This window comes from Epinephelus lanceolatus, chromosome 20 (assembly GCF_041903045.1).
Source record: "Epinephelus lanceolatus isolate andai-2023 chromosome 20, ASM4190304v1, whole genome shotgun sequence".
Classification (NCBI taxonomy): domain Eukaryota; kingdom Metazoa; phylum Chordata; class Actinopteri; order Perciformes; family Serranidae; genus Epinephelus; species Epinephelus lanceolatus.
The window spans coordinates 18,698,709-18,719,488 of record NC_135753.1 but is presented as its reverse complement, the minus strand read 5'-3'; the positions used below and the strand labels follow the sequence as shown (position 1 = coordinate 18,719,488).

Below are 20,780 nucleotides of genomic sequence, written 5' to 3'. Positions count from 1 at the left end.
ATAGAAGATTTGGACATTTACCTTAAAATTCTCCACACTGCAGTTGGGATGTGGGATGCCTTGCAATAGAGTTGTTATGAAGTGGCAGCCAGACCTGCAAAGGTTTGAAATGATTGGGTGTAATACTTAATTTCAGATGCTTTATTGAGACTGCATACACACATCTGCGCTCTGTGATCCATTCTAAATGGGTCTCTAGCTCATTGAAACAGCGTTGGGTTGGTGTAGCGTATAGCCTTTAATTGGTATTAAGTAGATGACATAATAAGCGCACACATAGAGCTGTTTGACTAAGAGCAAAGGGTTTCAATGATCACTGATCACAGCACTTTGTTCTTTCTACATTAAAAATGAATATAGTCACTGAAATACTGTACTGGACCACTTCAGAATACAGATGATGCAACAACCAAACGTTGACGACCAAATCTAAGGCACATTACAACTAAGGCACACATACAGTATATGAATAATAAAGCTTGTTTTTATATCTTAGATGCTACAGAGCAGAAAATCCTGTGATAATCAGTGAGTGCCCATTCGCCGTGCCAGACTGCAACCGATAATTTGGAGAATAAAATGGCAGCCGGCCAAAGACCTGGGTGAAGAGTTCAAAATATGTTTCCGTTATATTGTAGTAATGGTTGCAGTGCATCCAACAAAGCATATTTAGCATAGATGTTTTCCTATTTGGCTGCATTTGTGCTACGAAAATAGTGTGCTCGTGTTTTCCCGAATTCTGTTTGGATGGATTTTGTGTTTTTAACATTCAGCCTTTTAAAGGGAGAATATCTGGGCGGCATTTAGCTCTACATCTGGACAAATTGTGGCTGGAAACAGAGCACTATCACCAACTATTCATTTTGGATAAAGCGCTGACAAAAGAGGTTAACCCTCACTGCTTTCAGCCCAATCTACCTGTCTAGACTTCTTCAGATTCTACATTGTTCTCAGACGGCCGAATACACCAAAAATAATCATCTCAGTTTGAGTTGGCACACAAGGCGAGCTGCGGCTCAGTCAACCGTGCCTTAGCTCACAGTAGTGGGCGTCTCTCCCTTTCTCCCTCTCACTCATTTTGCTGCATGCTGCCATTTTAACTGTTCCTGAGTGGCAGGCGAGAGGGCGGGGTTGGTAGTGGCGGCCATGATGGTGGAATCACTACACCCACTCCTGAGAACAGCCTCAACATCAAAGCCAATTCACACTTTGGGCTATGTTGTGGTGCAGGCCAAAACCAGAGACTCTAGGTGTAGGGCGAAGTATGACGTGTGGTAAATAAGAGTAACATCTTACTGCATGCACGGCGAAACATTTCTATCAGAGAATACACATACTAATTATGTTTTTCTGAAAATTTAAAAACATTTGCAGACAAATTCACCCTAATTTTTTGCAAAACCTACACTACTAGACACATTGCATTTGTAACATCTGCACATTTAAATTAAAAATATTCTGTGTACATCAATACTGTACATCGCGTAGGTGTCCATTTGGTTTTTTACAAATATTATGCTATTGTTTATTGCACTGCACTGCCCTTAATCTTACATTTATAATATTTTCTAATTTTTTCAGTAAATCCAATATGTTTAAGCACAAATTATAAGAAAGGTGCATGTGGAAAAGGGCTGCACATACGCTACACTTTACCTTCACTTATTGAAATAGCAAAAATCACAATTTCATGAAGATAAAATAAGAAAAAATAGAATGTATAATTACTGCAAAGGTAGAAAACTGCCTTGGCTGAACAAGGCTCAACATAAAAACAGCTCAGGAAGATGAGTCTTACTCAGCCATGCTAAAAAATACATGTAAACGCAGGAATATTTTTCTTCATTTTAGCTACAAACTGCCTGTTGAATGTAAGATTTAAAAGGATAAACACCAAATTCAAAGATTACTTACTGTGCATGAGAAATAAAACATCCAAAAAATGTATCAAAATCAAAAAACCATCTTAAACCAAGAACAGCATGACTTCCTGTACATGTCACAAATAAAAAAATAACTAAATCAGTCCTCCGTTCAAGAGTGTCACCGTGATCGGATGAACTAAAGCAAATAAACAAAAAAAATCTTAGGAAAGTAAAATTGTCGTTTCTGAGGTGAAAGGCAAAGGAACTGACAGCTGGTCTCTGGCGTCCTGTGACCTAACTGAAAATGTCACCCAATTATTAAAATAAAAAAAGGTAAGTTTTTGCCAACAAAGTCATGCATGTGGTCCCTCAAAGCAGATTGTGTATTATGTGGGTCACATCCGTACCCCCGCCTCATTTCCCCACCCCCAACCCTGAAAATTAAAAAGAAAAAAAATGTCTTCCTTAGATGACCAGAGTGGCTCCTAACCAACTACATTTGAGGTCAAAGTTCATTATGTCCCCTTGGCAACACCAGGGCAACAAGCAACGGTGTCTAGACAGGTCATGGTATCCCCCCCATGCCCAAACCAACCCACCACCCCCTGGCTCTTTCCGGAAGGAGGTGTCAGCAGCAGCCAAGTGCAGGGTAAACAGGGTGGAGGGGGGGGGGGTGGCCTTTGGCTCTCGTGAGGTCGGATCAGCACCTCCACCCTCCACTGATCAAAGATGAGGATCCTCCATGCCAGGGCCTTGGTCAAAGGGGGCAGGGTCAGGAGATGAACTCTGCGTTTCTGTAATCTAGACGTGTCCAGACCCGATTGTCTTCTTTCACAGCCCAAAATGGACCCTTCCGGTGCCGCTGATTACATTAGGGAGGACAGCCTCTTTTCACTGGGGCGCCCGGACAAAAGAGGCGCTTCCGTGCCCCTCGCCATCTGGTCCCAAAATAACAGAAAAGGTCCCAGGAAAAAAAAAAAAAAAAGCCCAGCCAGCACACAGCCTTAAATGAAAGGAACGCTGTTTGAATAGATGGGATGGCTGGACAGATAAGCAAACATACAGTAAAGCCTCACACATTTACACAGAGATTGGAACCCAATCTAAATCAGCAAATAAAGCAGTGTACATGGGCTCTGATGAGCAGGTCTGCAAATCATTGATGGATTTATGCAGAAATGGAATTCTGCTGTGCACCAAATACAGAACTGTGCCACACATACATCATTATTATTACAAACTATCAATGCCCACAGGCTCTTCATGAGTTTAAACTAATCTGTGTTGTAGCACCGTGGACCCTGTGGATAGATTTGTGATGGAAATGAGAAGAAAAACACTAATTTATGTGATAGTTTTGAGTTTTTAATACAATGCAGTCGATAAAATAGGTAAATAATTGAAGACATAATGCATTAGGCATAACCAGAACTAAAAAAGCCAAAGTCTGTGGTGGCCAAACGGATTTTTAACTTTAAATTTAGTACACTGCTGCTACACAGGTGTGCCACATTAGGTCGACTGCCAATGAGCAGCATTTGCAGCCTCACATAGCCTGAATGCTGCATGTCTGTCACATCCCTATTGGTTAGTTTAACCTTGAGCCCAGTCCACTTTGTCCAAGCTGTGTGTCAGTGTTTTGCACATGGCGTCATGACTTTTGGCTGGTCCTTTCACATATCAAATCATTTTGGGGCTTTTTTCAAGCCATGCAGCTGCTGTTTGGGCACAGATTATTTGGCCTAATTGCAGCTCATGTTGCCCCGAAAACTCCCAGAAATCCAAAGTGCTGATTATTAGACCTCTATTATAGCTGGAAAATGCTTCTAACTGACACTCCACATTATATTAGCAGCATTTCTTACATTGTTGGCAAATGTGATGAAGTAACTTTAGCGTTGAGATTATTTTCATGTAGCGTTCATTGCTATCTTGTCTTTCTCTGTAACTAGCTAGCATAAGATAATTGATGTGTGGTCTGGGCACTTAGGCATTGTCGCTGTTAAAGTTGTGGTATTCTGACATAATCATCTGGGATTTTGAAAATCTGACATGAGACGAATAAAAAGCAGCAAATGATATCAAAATGAGAATCTAGCACATTTAAACTAAAAGCCTTAAAAGTGCTAATCACCAGTCTTTCTTTCGAAGATTATGTCCAATTTAAAATCCAGCTCGACTTGAGGTTATAATAACGTGGTCTGTTCACTTCAGCAGCCTCTTTAAAAGGTTTCCATGTTCGACATGCAGGTACTTCAGGTGAGCTACGCGCCGTTCTACTGTCACAAAATGTATAACTCAGAGCATTTGGAGCTCTGTTTTGCTAATGCTGATTATATGCTCTGCTATGCATGGCTTGTTTTTCTCTCACAGTCCACAAGGAAATTTGGTAAATAAACAACCTCATTAGTGGCAAAGGTGATGCTGCCCTTGATCTTGAATGGTTTTGTCAGGAGAAAGGTGAATGTGCGGCATTGAGAAGTAAAGTTAGATTGAGTAGCCTGCCCATGTGGGACCGGCTTTGTTTTGAAAACTGATTTCACAAGGAAGCCGGAAATCTGAATTCAGCTCTTGGCACAAGCCATACAACGATGAGGCACAAAACTACCTCTAAAACAACAGCCACAAATCCAAGGCATACTCAGGTTTGTCTAGCAAATGTGCTACTCTGTCCACTAACCATGATAGAAAGCCTGGTCATCTCTTTAAACTCTCTTTAAATTACAGTAAATATAACCAGCTACAGCAAATAATTCAGATTTAAATGAATATACGTGTTCAAGGTTTCAGATAGACCTGTCATCCAAACTTTGAATGTAGATTTGGGGGCTTTATGAAATCCAAATTAATGGTATTGCCAGAACAAATTGACGTTTTAATGAATCATGAGATGTATGAATATTACTGGTAGAACTAGGACACACAGAACATCCAAGGTAACACTCGTGCACCTAAAGACGATTTTTCTCTTATTAGCTTTAAACTCCAGAGAAATTATGTAAAGCTGATTTTAAGTGCTAAAATTTCATGTAATTTTAATATCCTCTTAAATTTTACTTCAGCGTTAAATATACAGTATCCCAGGTCTGACATAGCAAATTTTGGTGAACCGTTTGCCTTCGAACTTTTCATTATCTACAGGTCCTAATTATCTGCCTTTCTCTTCCTGCTTTACTTGCTCCATTCTTCATTATAAAACCACATCCAGGCTCAAAACTTTCAGTTGTCTGATTTTAATCCATATAAATAAGTTATAATGAAAGTGAAATGCTTGAAAAGAAGCAAATAAGCAAAAGAAGAGCAGTAACACACTCAAGGATGCACATCTAAGTTGCTGAAAATGGTCAAATGGCACAAATAAATAAGCCAGTTCATAAAATATGAACTGAATGACAGTCTGCTGGTGTGACGTTTGACAGCTATATCCTGAGAAGAGTGGAAATTACTGCAGACTTCAATGTCTTAAAAGACCTACTTCACACATGACGACAAGCTCTTCTCATCCCTGCTGTGATGCAGCAACATCCTGCAAGTATTTTACATCTGATTTCTTCATCTGTGTCATTTCTAGGAGAAGAGTTCATATAACAATAATATGGAGAGAAGAAACTGAAGCAGGTGAGGTGATGTGATCCATCTGTTGTTCTTGGGATAACGCTCAAGAGGAAAATAAGTTCCAAACTTCAGAGATGAGGCACATAACTGCTCTGTACTACTCCAGACTTGCTGTATTGACTTGCACTCATCAAGCGTTTGACGCACACGAGCGTGGCTTGGACAGTCAGTTGTCAGCCATGTTGGCTGTTCTTTGTAATGATGCTGCACACTTGCACCTGCTTTGGTTCCTTTAGCACTGGAAGTCAAACCTCTAACACACACACACAAACATGATGTGGCTGATGTTGCTTTTCTTTGTTCTTTGTTTTCTCAAGAAGTACTTTTTGGCCTTGCAATTATTGATAAAAAAAAAAAAGCAGAAAAAAGGTTTGTAAACCAGGAGAGAATACAAAATTCCAAGGCAGCTGGAGCCAGAGTGTTTGTGGGGGTGAAAATGCTGCAAAATTACAATTTACTTGTAGACTGTGCAGACGTTAAGTATGATTTTAAATGTGTGGCAGTCAGACACACACTATGGGCATCACCTGTTGTCCACCAAGGCTGCGACGACTAGTCGATCGACAGTAAAATAATCGATGAATGTTAAGGCAACGTTTAATGCAAAAATGGCAGACGATGCTTTCAGTCTGCAAATATGAAGATTTTCTGCTTTTTTCTGTTTTATATCATATTAAACTGAATAATTTGGGGTTTGGACTGACAAGATGAGACATTTAAAGACATCAGCTTGGACTTTGAGAAACAAGGATGAATATTTTTACTATTTTCTGTCATTTTATAGACTAAACAATTAATCGATTACTCAAGACAACAATCTACAGATTTATTGCTTATGAAAATAATCGTTAGTTGCAGCTCTTTTATCCCCACAGCTGAATTTTATTTAGAAAATCACCTAATGTATTTGAACTTGTTATATAAGTGCAACGCTGGAATTGTAAAACTTTAAAACTTGCCCAGGCGATCTTACAAACACAAAACTGTTTTATATTCATGAACTACTTTACCACTTTTTCAAGCAGGTACTGTGGAGGAAAAAAAAAAAATAAAGCAGAGGGAAGAGATTCACAACCAGAGCCAGAACTGAGGCAAGCTCCTCATACAGCACTGCATATGATCATACACCATCTTCCTGCCTTGCTAAATGTCTATTCCCAAAACATTCTACTGAAATATTTTAGACAAAATGCAAGAAAACTAGAACTCTTCCAGCTGCAGGTCAAGCTGCAGTATCTGACAAATACCATCCAGTGAGCCACATGCACTGCTACGCGCCTGAAACAAACACAATATTTCCAGAACTTTCTCTCCAATGCTCTGACTTTCTCAACTTTCCTACTGTCTCAGTGAACGCAGCAGCACCGGAGGGACTTCTCCTCCTGTTGCTACTACTGAACCCTTATTCCACAATCCTGTACGTCATCTACTTCTAATCTTTTGTTTGTGGGTAAATAAAAATCTAAATAACAAAAGCATTATCCAGTCAAACCCACTACTGACTCTTTGCGTGTGTGTCTGCTGGGGGTTGCACATAACTGGCAGACACCAGCTCGGCTTCACAACTCTGGGATAAGTGAAGTGAGTGTGACATATAGAGGGCAGGTGGTGCCAGTCAAGTGAAGTACACAAGCGTAGTCCCAATCTGTAGTTTCATAGCTCTATAATTAGTTATTTTTCCATAGCAATCTCCAAATTATGTCATCAGGCCTTACAGAGTACTCATTATTCACTGCAACAAACAAGCTGGAAATAACACTCAATCCTATGGAGACCTCAGAACTGCGTTCCAGGGAGGGACTCGAGTCGCTGTGTGAAACCAACAAGAACCAACACGACACCTGGCATTTTCCAGCTAAAGTGGGCTGTTGCACACTGCTGAGCACAAGGGAGAGACATGCTTCTTAATTGTGCAGGTTTGAGAGTGCTGAGAGAAAAAAAAAGATCACACATGTGGTTGGCCATATAAAGGCTTAGAAAACCTGCTGATTTATTTATTTTTAGATAAATGCATTTATGAGGAAACTGACAGAAACAATGTCTAGACGTCTTAAATAAGGCAAGAGATATATACCAAAAGTTACTGTGGCTTTGCACCAGTTCAAGGGTATATCTAAATATGAATAATGCTCATTAACAGCCTGCAGTATTTACTCATTTAAGGCTAATTCGATAGTATAAAAATATTTCATAACATCTGAGAAAATCATGTTGCAGTTAAGAATTACACCTGAATATCATATGTAGACAGACGAGTCAAACCCGTTTAAAAATGGCACATCTCTTGGACCCACAGAAAAAACATGCTTTGGGTCAATTAATGTGCTCAGTCTGCATTAAAAAAGTTCTTAAAATATTGCAAGGGCTACAATTTTACTTTTTTTTTTACTTTATAGCATACCCTATAAGAAGTAATCGTCATTATTTTGACTTTTATGCTAACACTTATTACTTATTAATACTGTGTTTTGGCTATAAACAAACATAAAACTCCACAACCTGCCTGGCTGTAATCTTGGAAGTATGGGGAGGGGAATTCACAACCATCCGTTCATCTGCAACCCTCTGCAGGGTGTCAAGCTTTCACTGTTAAGTGTGTGAATGAATGAAGAAGGTATATCAGACCTGTCCCTCAATGTAGTTAGAATTCTAAGACTGAACATGGCTCAATATTACAAGGTTATTGTTAACTTAAATCATTTGTTGTTGAATTTCTACGGTTTTTAAAAGTAGAAAGTTGTCCTCAAGCGCTACACATTTTTGTATTATACAAAACTGTTCAGATCAAACGAACTGATCATAAGATTTAGGTCCAGCATGGCTCAAACCTCACTGTGCTCACCCCAATAATCCGAGTTATTCCTTAATTTCTGATGGAACCTTCATATTTTACCAAAACAAGCAGCAGTCACATCGCAACAAATCAAACGATTTCTGTGTAACTGGTTTGTTAAAAAATACACAGAGTTGAGTTTGTGCAAACTTCATTTTATGAAGTGTTTCTAAACAGCCTGAATTATTAATTATTTATCTCTTGCATTATTGCCACTCACTCACCACTCAGACTAGATTCAGTTTCAGGCATTTCATGATGAAATAATTTGTTAAAATGAATGAAAAGAAACGAAAGAAAAGTTTCTTATGAGCCAAGTGGCATAGTTACACAATTACAGGTTACAGGGTGAATTTTAAACAAAGAAAATAGAAATATATGTCATTACCATGTTATGAGAATAGATATCATCGTCTTAGATTTTGGATATCATAATACGTTAAGTGTTGTCTTTTCCTGGTTTTGAAGGCCGCATTAAAGTGAGGTAATTTATTTTTCTAACCGTTCTATTGTTTGCCTTTACCCATTTAGTCAATATATTTACATTACAGACGATTATTTATCAAAAATCTCATTGTGTAAATATTTTCTATAAGAGTCAGAGACTGCTCATCCCTATACCATAGATGTAGCAACACGAAAGGTCTAATATATTTAAGTAAAGTGGACAACTACTTCTAATTGCAAGAGTGAAACATAACTAATAACAGGTCCGCTGTAAGAAGAAATTAAAAGGTTTCATTAGAGTCAGTAAACACTGATAACTAAAATAAATTGCCAGTTCAATTAAGGGTTAGGGAGTTTGCAGTATGACGATCAGAGAATGTAAACAGAAGAAGTTACTCAGATAAAGCTCTTGGGAGCCGGGGATCATGCACCATCTGCACTTTCATAAAAGTGATATGGGTCCTGACTTAAAGTCTTGAAGAGGGTAATTAGTTAACAGTTAAAGGCAGTAATCACCTGGCAATGAAGATAAAAGGACTCCAAGGAAAACAAAGTGGAAATGGGCTGGTACCATTCACATCACAGTTGGATTCTAAAGGTCATGTGCTAAGTCCTGTTAAGAGCCTCAAAGGGCAAACACTGAACACTGGGCATTTTTGTGTGAGTGTTTAGAAACACAGCCACATTTTAAGCACACAAACATGAAAAATATCAATTTCACATTTGGTTTAACGCTTTCACACTTTGTGTCACTGACACCCAGAGAGAAGGGCTGTGGAAGACAAAACACAGCTCCTGGATAAGGATCATGTTAATGCCTATCAATTAGGATCAAAAAGGGATTAACCGGCATGGTTGCAGCGGTAAGATGGGGGCCCATGCAAAGTCACTGAATACTAGGGGTCACACCCCCGACTTCATTAGGCCTGACCTTTCCACGCCATTGTGTGGCAGGGAAGAGACCCTGCAGTCTGTGTTTCCCCTTTACCCATCTTAGATGGCTTATGGAGAGTCAAATATGAGACATGCAGAAAAGCTGTTAGAGATCAGTGAAATATGAAATATTCACTTTCAAAGTCCAGGGAGACTTATTAGGTTACTGCAACTTGGAGCAGGTGGGTATTTACTCATCAACCCCCAGTCTCCCTGCAAAGGAAATCATTTTTTTCACCTTAGAGAGAAGTGAGATTTACTAATTAGTCATGGTGCAGCCTTCCCTCGCTATGATGTACCGCGGGGTTGACGAACTCTAACTCTGCCTAGGCGTCTTAATTCACTAAAGGTCAAATGGCAAAGTGGAAGGTGTGTCCAGGTGTGTTTAAATAAGCCCCAATTAGGGAAAAATGCAAGCACACCCTCAAGTCTCACATATCCAACTTGGAAAAAGCTCTTGGTAAAGTTGGTAAAGCTCCTGAACTGGGCCAATTTTAATGCTGAGGCGTGTTGGAGTACTTTTTTACATATTCGTTGCATAAAGACAGAGAAACGAAAAATAACTTTCACAGACAAACACCCTTGTACGGATATATTTTGTGTATATATACACAAAATTATCAGTCACATATTGTCAGTGTTTACACAAAACCAAGTGCACAACTTTAAATTGTACCTATAGGGTGTCTACAGGTATCAGACACATACATTTAATGTTTTTTAACCAATTTTTAAGCATTTTTAACAAAATTTTACACAGATTTTTGGATAAATCATCTTCTCATTCAAGCGTTACATGTAAGTATTGATGTGATCCTGTGCAAAGGTACATTTTATGTAGGAATATAAATATAAGAGTGACTTGAGTAAATCCACATTTTGCCAACAGGTACGTAAAAGTAGTAAAAACACAGTATTAGGTTCAGTGGTAAGTTTATAATCTGTAGCATCAGAAATGTGGACCTTAAATGTTTGTGGCATGTAATGTTTGTGTCACAAATTCAAATTCAAGCCTATTTAACGACCTTTAAGGCCTAATATTTGTATAATTTAACTGAGGACATTTTAAGACTTTAAAGGACCTGCAGACGTCCTTATTGTACCTCTTATTGCTAAACTGGGTTGTTGCATCATTAAAAGTAGTCGCTGCAATTTTATTTTCGCACCTGAGATTCATCTGAGGGCAAAACATGTAGGACTTTATAGTTTCTCTTTAGTCAGTATATAAAATAAATTCAACATGTAAGCATTCAAAAAAAGCTAAAATAATTGGTGAGCCAATTAAAAATGTACACATATTGTTTTACTATATGGTTCTCAGAGTGCCATATTACAGTCTGACCAGATGTTTGCACTCACTCTGGTTGGAAAATGACATTTTTGTTCAACTGTGCCATATATTTGATAACCGAATTTGATCAATCCTTGATTAAAAATGTGTAGAAAATTACAAATATCTGCTGATTTATCATTTTTTAGAATGTTTTTCCTTTTTTGAACTACCAGCTCTGTATTGTTTAAGCTCTAAAGAGTAACTATAGTGTTACAAGGACACTATGTACTTTATGTTCAACCTTTCACACCACAGCTGAGCAGGATCTCGCCTGCTTAAAACCCCGACTGAGAGGAAGGTAGATTTGGGCTGGATAACTGACAGTGAATTGACTCATTCTCACCAACGGTAACCACTGTGGGTTTTTTTCCATCAGCTTTGGTGTAAAAGATGAAAAAAAAAGACAATTAAGTCCAAAGATACATGCATTAGATTATTTTACTATGCTATTCTAGAACAATACAATCTTCATAAAGCACTGTACAGTATGTTAAATGCATGTCTGCAGCTGTTTTGTTGGAAAACCGTAACTTAGACTGAAGTAACAACTCTTCATTTGCAAGGTCTCCATCCAGCGGTATGTGCTGAGAACTCAGTGAAAGTTAAGAGTTAAGTAAAAAAGCAGAAGTTCATCTCAGGCCAAAAGTTTCTTTCCCAGAAAGTAAGTGCTTGTTCAGGCTGCTGTTCAGTTTAAGCAGGCATGGAGCCTTGCACCGCCTTCTTTGTACCGTTTATGAGGGTGTTATAGATGAGCACACTCCATTTCAAAGTCACTGGTGGATTTGCAGTCAAATTAAAACAGGAAGTATTGCTGAAGCTGTCAATGCTACGCAGCTGAGTGGGAACGGACATGCTGCATGTGCACATCTTAAAGACTGGCTGGGTCACAAACAGTGGGGAAACAAATGCAGGCAAACACACGGCGGTCACACAACACTGCAGTCAGAGGAATCAACTTATTTACTTACCTTTCACACAGCTCAAAAGTAAGTGTTTTAACAATCGACAACAAACGCATAGAGCACTGTGCAATTTCATTTGCAATTTCCCTCTCCTAATGAGGCTCTAATATTCATGTGACGTTGATATTGATGTTGTGGTTGCACCTGAAATCCAAAACCTCTGCAGTCAGTGAGTGGGGTGTGTGTTGTGGCTGTTTTAATGATAAACAAAGGTCTGCTATCTGCAGGCAAAGATCTCACTGGTGGCCCAAGATCAATTGCAAACCTCAAAAATGGTGTTTGAGCAGAGTTTGTTTGCAAAAACCGCCCCGTAAACAAGTCTCATGTTATTATTCTAATATTAGGGCATTATGAATACAGTATAAAGGAGACACACTCAGCTGTGACTAATCGGCAGAAAAAAATAGATCCAAACAACAAAAAACAATCTGGCATATCATCAGAAGCATTTGAGGTGAACTGATGTATCGATATGATATCTATTTAACACGATTACAGTTTTAAGATGCTAGTTTGAGTGAGCATGTTCACACTGCCAGCTTGCAATATGGTAAACTTATTTTACACAATCCACAAAGGTCAACAGGTTTAAATTAATAAAATAAAAAAATAAAAAATACTCAATCTGACATTAATCTACAGGTTTGGTGATTCTGACCTGCCTCCAACACATGCACAAACTCAAAGTGCCTTTTCTCTCTATTTTCATGGCACCAAAGCAGAGGCCCAGCTTAATATGTTACTGACAGCCACTGTTGTGTTACGTGGCATCAGAACACAGTCTGGCTTTCACACCAGCTCTTAACAGTGCACGAAAACAAGTATTTAAGAGGGCAAAGGTCACCTAAACCTTTCAATGAGTCAGTCAGCAGTTACATCACAATATACAGTGCTTTAAAATAAATGCTGCAGTGAGCTGATTTTAAATTTAAAGTCCATTTGTTGTAAATCCTGTGCAACTTTATCATGACGATATAAAAATACATTTTAAGACTAAGAGGCGTCTACAAATGTAAAATAATACAGGATTTTATGTCACTTAAAATACGTTTTTTAATTCCCAGTAAGCGTAATATACATAAAAGCGTAAAAGATTTTATTACATTTAATATATACAGACATAATTGTAAAAAAACAGCAAAGCTGAGATAATTTCGAAATATATGCATAATATAAAATCGTACAAATCAGACATAAAATAGCTGCTAAACATTTTAATGTCGTTTATTACTCCAGGTGAAGTACCGAAAAACTAATTTTGTACTAAATGTTTACAACGTCTGATCTGGTTTAAATAAAACAGCAGTTTATTTAATGTGTGCACCTTCTTTTGATGTCTTTTATTTTACTGTAAATTGTGTTTACTGTAAAACAATTTCACTTCGTCGAGAACACAAAATGCTTTAAATATTCAGCTGGTGAAAATTTCACGTATCATAATGTTTTCACTGCTTTTGAAAATATTTTTTTAATCAAAGTAAATTGCATTTGTTACTCATCACTTTATGTTTAAATGAGGCTTGGATCATTTTTGCGATGAAAAATATAAATAAAAAGCACAACATTTGCGCAGCATGTTATTTTACATTATACTGTTAATATTATATTTATATTACTATACGCGTTGAATTTAATTTCTGCTTCAAAATTTTATTTAAGTCCTTATGAACGTGCATTTTTAGCAATATTAAATATTCCATCTAAAGCATTTATGAGACTGTTTAAACAGAATGAAAATTAAAAAATAAAAATTTCATGTTAAAATCAAAATGCTCAAATAAATAAAAATTAACCGCGCTGCATCTGACGAAAAGTAAATCTATAAACCATAAAACAAAATATGATGCAAGTATTTTTCACATGTGCCGTTTGTTCTGCATTCTTTGCAAATTTGTACCACTGAAAAGTTTGTTTACTCCACAAAAATCATGCCATTTTATGACTGGATTTACGCTGCGAGTTCAGATTTCCTTTTCCACAAGCTACATTATAGTTCATCTCTTTCGCCACTGCCTAAACCTAAAATGGACGCCGCTGGCTTGGAGTTATCGATGGCTAGGACCAGCTAAGGGTCACAGCTGTGCAGTTGTGCTCTTAGGAGGGCACAGGCAAATGGATCCATGTTTTGGCAGGCTGCCAGGAGACTCCTTAAAATACAGTGAAGGCCTTGATTTAAAATATGCCACACCAATGTCAAAGGAAACTGCGTCATTACGCAGCAGAGGCTGGTGAGATAAACAACCCGCCGTTTTACAACAGACAATGGCAGGTGCTGCTGTTGCATGGAGCAATGCTTTGAAACAAGCTCAAATTCTACTCTGTATGTGCACAGAAATAACCCAAGAAATCTTTTCATTATAGCTCAGGCAGCATTAGAGCCCAGATGAAAGCCTGTTTTCTCCAGACATCATCATGATGTTAGACCTCGTGACTGCACTGTGGGTGGAGACAATGAGCCAATAGAAAAACAGGATGAAGATTCAGAGCCCCTCTTGCATCAGCATTTTCCGGCTAAGCCTCAAGTGAAAGTTACGAGATCCATATCCATGATTATCTTATGAAGAGATCACAAATCAGTGTTAATAAAAAATGACTGCTGCTACTGACGAGTGAATGACAGCACTGAATTTGATTAGCCATTTCTCATCATCACATCATGTAGAACTGGCATTGCAAGCCAGAGCTCAACCTCTGTAAATACTGGCCTGTGCAGCCGACTGATATTTCCCCCAGGCAATCGCATTCACTCACTGCAGCACCTTAAAGCATTCCAGGAATAGCTTTTCTCAACTTTTACGTGCCCAAATGTGCTTTAATGAACAGGTCAACACAGATCTTACCATTTGGGTGGACACAGTCCAGCGTCGAAGGCATGAAGGCATGACAGGCTGCAGGAAACCATGGAGCTCCTGTGGGGATGAAGGAATAAAAAGCAGCATCAAACAACTGTGTGGCTTGGTAATAGTCTGGATACACATTATGCTGTCACACACAGGGTAAATAAAAAACAGAAAAAAACAAAAACAAAACTAAAGCACAGGCATTTAATTTTAGTTTTGTAGAGTTAGCTTATAACACATTCAAGCTAAATATGCAGTCATAAAGTGAAAATATATAACTAAATACTATGCTGCATAGGTCCCAAGAATGGCTGAAATGATTTCAAAGCAACTAATAATTAAAAGTAGTTTATGGTTGTAAAAAAAAAAAAACACAAGCTGTAGTTCTTCTTGCATTTACTTTAAATAGATTTTATATATATATATATATATATATATATATATATATATATATATATATATATATATATATATATATATATATATATATATTTATTCAAACCACATAAATCAGGAATTATTTAAACGTAGTATCAATTAATGTATAATGTGCACGCAAATCCTCATCCACTCAGTATCGCTGCAAATAACATATGATCACCAACATCTGATAAACTACATGCAAAACTAAAAACTGATTTTTTTGATGGATAATCATCATTTTATGTTTTTAAAACAATGCTGAAAGCCACATAGTCAAAACGGCATAATGTGCTAATACATATTTCAGAGACTACAATTCGAAATTGCAACAAGTTACCCCAAGAAACATGCATGACCCTAAAACTCCACTTTCCATTTCTTCTTACCTTCCTGATTGCAATTCCAATCATTTTTTTGTCAGACACTGGATCAAGTTTGGGACAGGCCCTGCAAAGACACTGCATTCTTTAAGTGCTTCTGTACAACATAAAACATAATCAACAAGCACTCAAAAACCATTAAAGGAATATGATGAGACAAGACTAAAGGAGCTGTCTGACAGCAGACGAGTATGCACTGAGAAGGTGAGAATGAAGAGATCTGTCCAGGCTGGTCACTGATATGGCAAACAGATAAACATCACACACTCACTGGGTGAAAGTAACTTGTGATGTCAGAATGAGGCTGGGAGCACTTTGAGAGGCCAAAGTTAATATGTCTGTACTCTCCATCAGTGAGCAACTGGACTGTGAACAAAGTGCTTTGACTTTTTAAAACACACATCTCGATGCTTGGCAGAGTATATGACTTTTTTAAGGTGGAAACAATTAATATAAAAAAGTGACGTTCAACAAATGCACTGAGTGAGAGGTTACAGTTTATAAAACTGAACTTTTGGTGAACATAAGAGGCTTATCTTTCATCATCTTGCATAGCGTTTTTGTGGTAGAAATTATGATATTAATCTAAGTTTCACTGGCTATTATTATAGTGCTTAGTCAAGGCTAAAGTAACACAGACGTAAATAATAATATCTAAAATGTAACCTGTTAAAATTCCCATTTCCTTTTGCTGAAAAATGCGATCTAAATCCAGTGACTGGCAGTAATTCGTCTAAAATCCACCACTTATAATCACTTAAACAAAGATATAAACTGTTTTTGCAGTTGCTTACAATACTTTCACATTGCATACAATGATACTCGTTTGCACCATTGCCTTCACAATGTGCTTCGCCACATGTAAAAAAATGCTGAGTTATGGGTAATAGACTAAATTTTATTTTAGATATTGCAATTTTCATAGAGAAACCTACTGTACGTATCTATAGTTGCAAAATACTGTATTCAGAATACAAATATGTCCAAATCAGAAGCCACTGCAAACATTTAAATAATGTGCAGGCTCATTATGGCTGCTCCCAACAAATCTGGGGATACCCTGGAATCCTTTGGCACCAATTGGCAGTGATGAATCAGACAAAATGGCTACCAAGCCTCCAAACAACAGACAGACACGCGGTGGTAGAAAAACAAGTCGAATGCATGTCCATGAAATCAAGAATTATATAATAACATTTGGACTGTCCAGCTACTGAGTTGTGTTGACCCAACGATGTAAACTAGCCATTAAATAATCATGCAATCAGCTAAACGCAAACAAATTTAGGTTAAAAAAAAAACACTCAAAGAGTTCACTTCCTTGTGTGTGCAATATGAGCTGGAGCTGTTGTGGCCTCTTTCATTGAAGTGTAATGTATCCCCATGTCTCCCATGTTTTGTCTGTTCACATCAATTCATATACGTCATGGACAACAACAATGCTATAGCAGCCATCTTGCCCCAAAAGAGCAGACACTGGGAGGAGGGAGGAAAAGGCTCCCCGAGTCATATGACTGCACTGTCTGCCGAAAAACTGCAGTGACAGAGCAAAAGCGTCTAGACGGGTCTGAGCAAGCAGCAGTTCAGGTACATATGGGCTGTTGCACACTGACACTGTGTAGGCTATTTAACTTATTTTTAATCAATGAACAAGACACACAAAAGGTCAGAAATTTGGTTGGGAATTCATAAGACGATTAAGCTCTTAAAAAAAGCTTTGTTCGCATGGTGAAAGTTGCAACATTTCCAAATATATTAAATGGGTTCAACCATGGAGAATGTGTAAAAACAATGTACAGTGGCAATGCAGCCTGATTTAAAATTACATTTAAATATGTGTGTCATAGCTATAGATTTAAATTAAGTGTGAAAGGCAGCAGACATTTCTGTGTGGAAAAATGTTTTGTTGTAGTTTGAGGCTACTTAGGAGAAGTTGAAACATTTTAAGTTCAAGCAAAATGTTTTCAAAATTGTTGTTTGGAGATGTAATCATGACAAATTAATAAATGCAACCATCTGACACAACCTATAAACCCATGCAGCATCCCCCTACATCACTCCAACACACTATCCCTGTCTCTACCAACCTTTCTGAGCTGGTGCAGGCTGCCTTCCGGATGGTGCACTCCTCTTGAACTCCAGGGCTGACGGCTGATCCCCTGCAGAGCATACACAAGGGCAGGAAGAGAGAGAAGCATTTCATACAGGGTTCATATTCATATAACGTCACCTCAGGGCCACACCGATTAGTCTAGATGTGTTATCTGCACGTGTGATAATAGGTATTGTTTGGTGCTGTGATAAATTAAGGTGGTATAACTGAAAGGGTTAAACAGAGCATTGATGAGCCCAGCAGGCAGGTATCCCCCCTCAGGTGCCTGTTGAGTAACAGGTAGCTTAAGCGCGCGTGGGGTTAATCAACAACCTCACGTGCCTCAAAGGTGCGTCACCTGCGCATCCTCCTGAAGTAGTGTGAATGAGGTCAAGTCTCCAAAACAAAATAGCTACTGTTTGGGAGTCGTATTAAATAAGAAAATGCGCAACATACGCCTTATTTTAACAGCAAGAATTAACCGGAGCACTTACAGTTTGTTACGGTATAAAAGGATAATTTATATTTTAAGCTAGCAACCCGTGTTATGAACAAAAACGCTCGGCTAACGGTCACAAATAAACATATTTGTTGGCGTATGTGTAATGCTGCAGTATCCACTGTGTGTTAGCCAACTTGCTCTCAGGCGCCTGCGTTACCTACCTGTGCATAAAGAGCTGTCTGCTGATAGACTGCAGGAGGAAAAAACTTTCACAGCGTTTATCTCAAAAATATTTTGGGGCTAAGCGTGGCGGCTCGCGGGCGAAGGCATTTGAGGAGGAGTGCAACAAAAATTCCCATTCCCAACAGGCGGCTTCCTTGTAAATGTGCAAACAGATGTAAAAACTCCATCTCCAATTTTATCAATTTCAGACAGACTCCAGACAGTCTCCAAGCGGGTACGTGCCTGCTTGGCTTGCGCGTGCACGCCGAATGGCGCGGGAAGCGGCGATAATATATCCAGAGTGGCAGCGCGAGCAGCCAATGGCGGAGAGGAGCCGAATCTCGTATCCAATCACAGTGGGCTGATAGGTATAAACCCCGCCCCCTCCTCCTCCTCACCAGTCTGTTGACAGTGCACTGAATAAAACAACAGTCTGAGTTAAGCAGTTCATTGCACTGAGATGTGGGTCACTGACTGCAGCCTATTCACTCAGTGCAGATGCATGGTATTATTTATTACAAAGACATATTATTAACCCAGATATGTGCATAAATTATGCAATTAATTCCACATCACTTGGCTTAAATCATATTAATTAAAATAATCAGAATATTGTTTTTAAATATACAATTTTAAAAGCATATCACCTCAGGTTATAAAAGAAACACACAGATTTTCCTTTGGCCACTTTGCTGTTTGTTTTAATTCATCAAACCCACCAGTTCAACTGCACCCATTTTGCCTATACTTTGTTGCACATGACTACATAAGGTTGACTGAAATAGCTGCAATGGTCCAAGCATAAAATAGGTTTTATGAATATCAGGATTTCTCCACTGATGCATGCTGCCCAGGTGTCTATCTATTTATCTGCACAAATAGCGAAACAATATATGTATTTATTTTAAATGTATTTTCTAATTTATTGCATACAGATGTACAAAAAATGTTATGTTAGACCTTTTTAACTCTAATATGTATTGAATGAGCACTTTGCAATTATAATGTCCAGTAATATTTTGTACATTACTGGAACAAGTCCAGTACATAATACATGCTGCACAGCAATGTAGGATTGTCCTTCGATATCAAAATTAATAACTTGACTTTCTGCATAAAGGACGCTCAGAATAGAAAGGTCAAATCCTTGACCAATGTGCGGTGAAAAATATGAGATTCACACCCCAGTCTCCCATACATGAAGACATTTCCCAAAAGCAAATCTTACTGTATTCTGATATTATTATAATAGTTCTGGCCCATGCGGCTGCACATTCCCTTGACCTACCCTCATTACAAAAACTGCTCCAACTTGAACTACGGTTCATAATGATTTTAAAAATGAACTGATTAAATCTTTCATTTACAAAATAATCCATTGCAGGCCCAGACACTCCACAGCTCCAGTATTACTTTCTCAAGACAGTTGCTGACCCTCATGAATTGACAGCAAAAACTCATTGTCTCGCACAAAACAACTTCCAAGTTGGCATTTGAATTAAATTTAAAGCCATACACACAAGTTTGTTGTAAAGAACCTCTGTCCTTTGGATGGAAAATAACAAGTCTTGTCTCCTTCGGCTTTGCACCCTTTAATTTGCATTGTTATGGAAAACCGCTGGATTTGGATAGGGCACAGAATCATTGAAGTCACCATAATAGAGTGTGACAGCTCCCCTTTTCACATCTATTTGGAAGTAAAATCAAAATTCCTGGGAAAGTGAATCCAGGGAGCATAGAAATATCTCATACAGCTTTGGAAACAGCTGTTTAGGGGGAATATTTAATAAGCTGTGGAATACATATTGATATGAATTGCACCTGCATTCAATTAAAGGAGAAAACCGGATACATAAGCTGGTGCAGGTACATACAGCATGAAAAATGTGAGCTTGGGAAGCTAAAACATGATGCTCTTAAAAGGTTTACAAAGCATATTATAAAGGAGCTGCACTGGCACTGGGCCCTTGTCGTTTTTATTTTTGATTTAGCTTGTACAGTACTATACATTTTGCCTGATACCTTGAATGCAGGAATAACAGCACATGACATACAAGGAAGTGTCTGAGAGCTTGCGATACTGTGGATACATTGAATTTCATACTACTTTTAAGGACAAAGAAAACATTTGCTACCTCAACATCTTTTCAGTACAATCCCCACAGTCCATTAGAATTCACACACTGTCTTTCACTAGGAAAACCCCTTTACGCTTTCTCAAATTAAAAATCTCATGGCTGATCCCCTCCATCGCTCTGGCTTTCAGATATTGACCTTGTGGTGCTACAAAATAGCTTCTTCCTCACTGCGGGACCCCATAATGAGCCAATACAATGAGGCTTCAGTTCACTGCTCACCTCTCTTTGGTGTCTCTCAGGGTCTTTGTTGACGTT

The 20,780-nt window shown here is 38.3% G+C and overlaps 1 long non-coding RNA gene across 5 annotated transcripts in view; it reads right to left on the bottom strand.

Annotated features, from left to right (window-relative positions):
- Positions 1–18,655, bottom strand: part of LOC117264762 (uncharacterized) — a 34,573-nt gene extending 15,918 nt beyond the window's left edge. For 3 of the 5 annotated variants that reach the window (XR_004502359.2, XR_004502360.2, XR_013488228.1), the window contains exons 1-5: positions 18,387–18,655; positions 17,719–17,790; positions 15,638–15,698; positions 14,829–14,897; positions 22–94 (exon numbers count right to left, since the gene is read on the bottom strand). This is a non-coding gene — a long non-coding RNA (uncharacterized LOC117264762). Of the gene's footprint in view, positions 1–21; positions 95–14,828; positions 14,898–15,637; positions 15,710–17,718; positions 17,791–18,386 lie in introns of all 5 variants that reach the window. The other 2 variants (XR_013488229.1, XR_013488227.1) reach the window with 2 other exon arrangements.
- Positions 18,656–20,780: the final 2,125 nt, after the last annotated feature.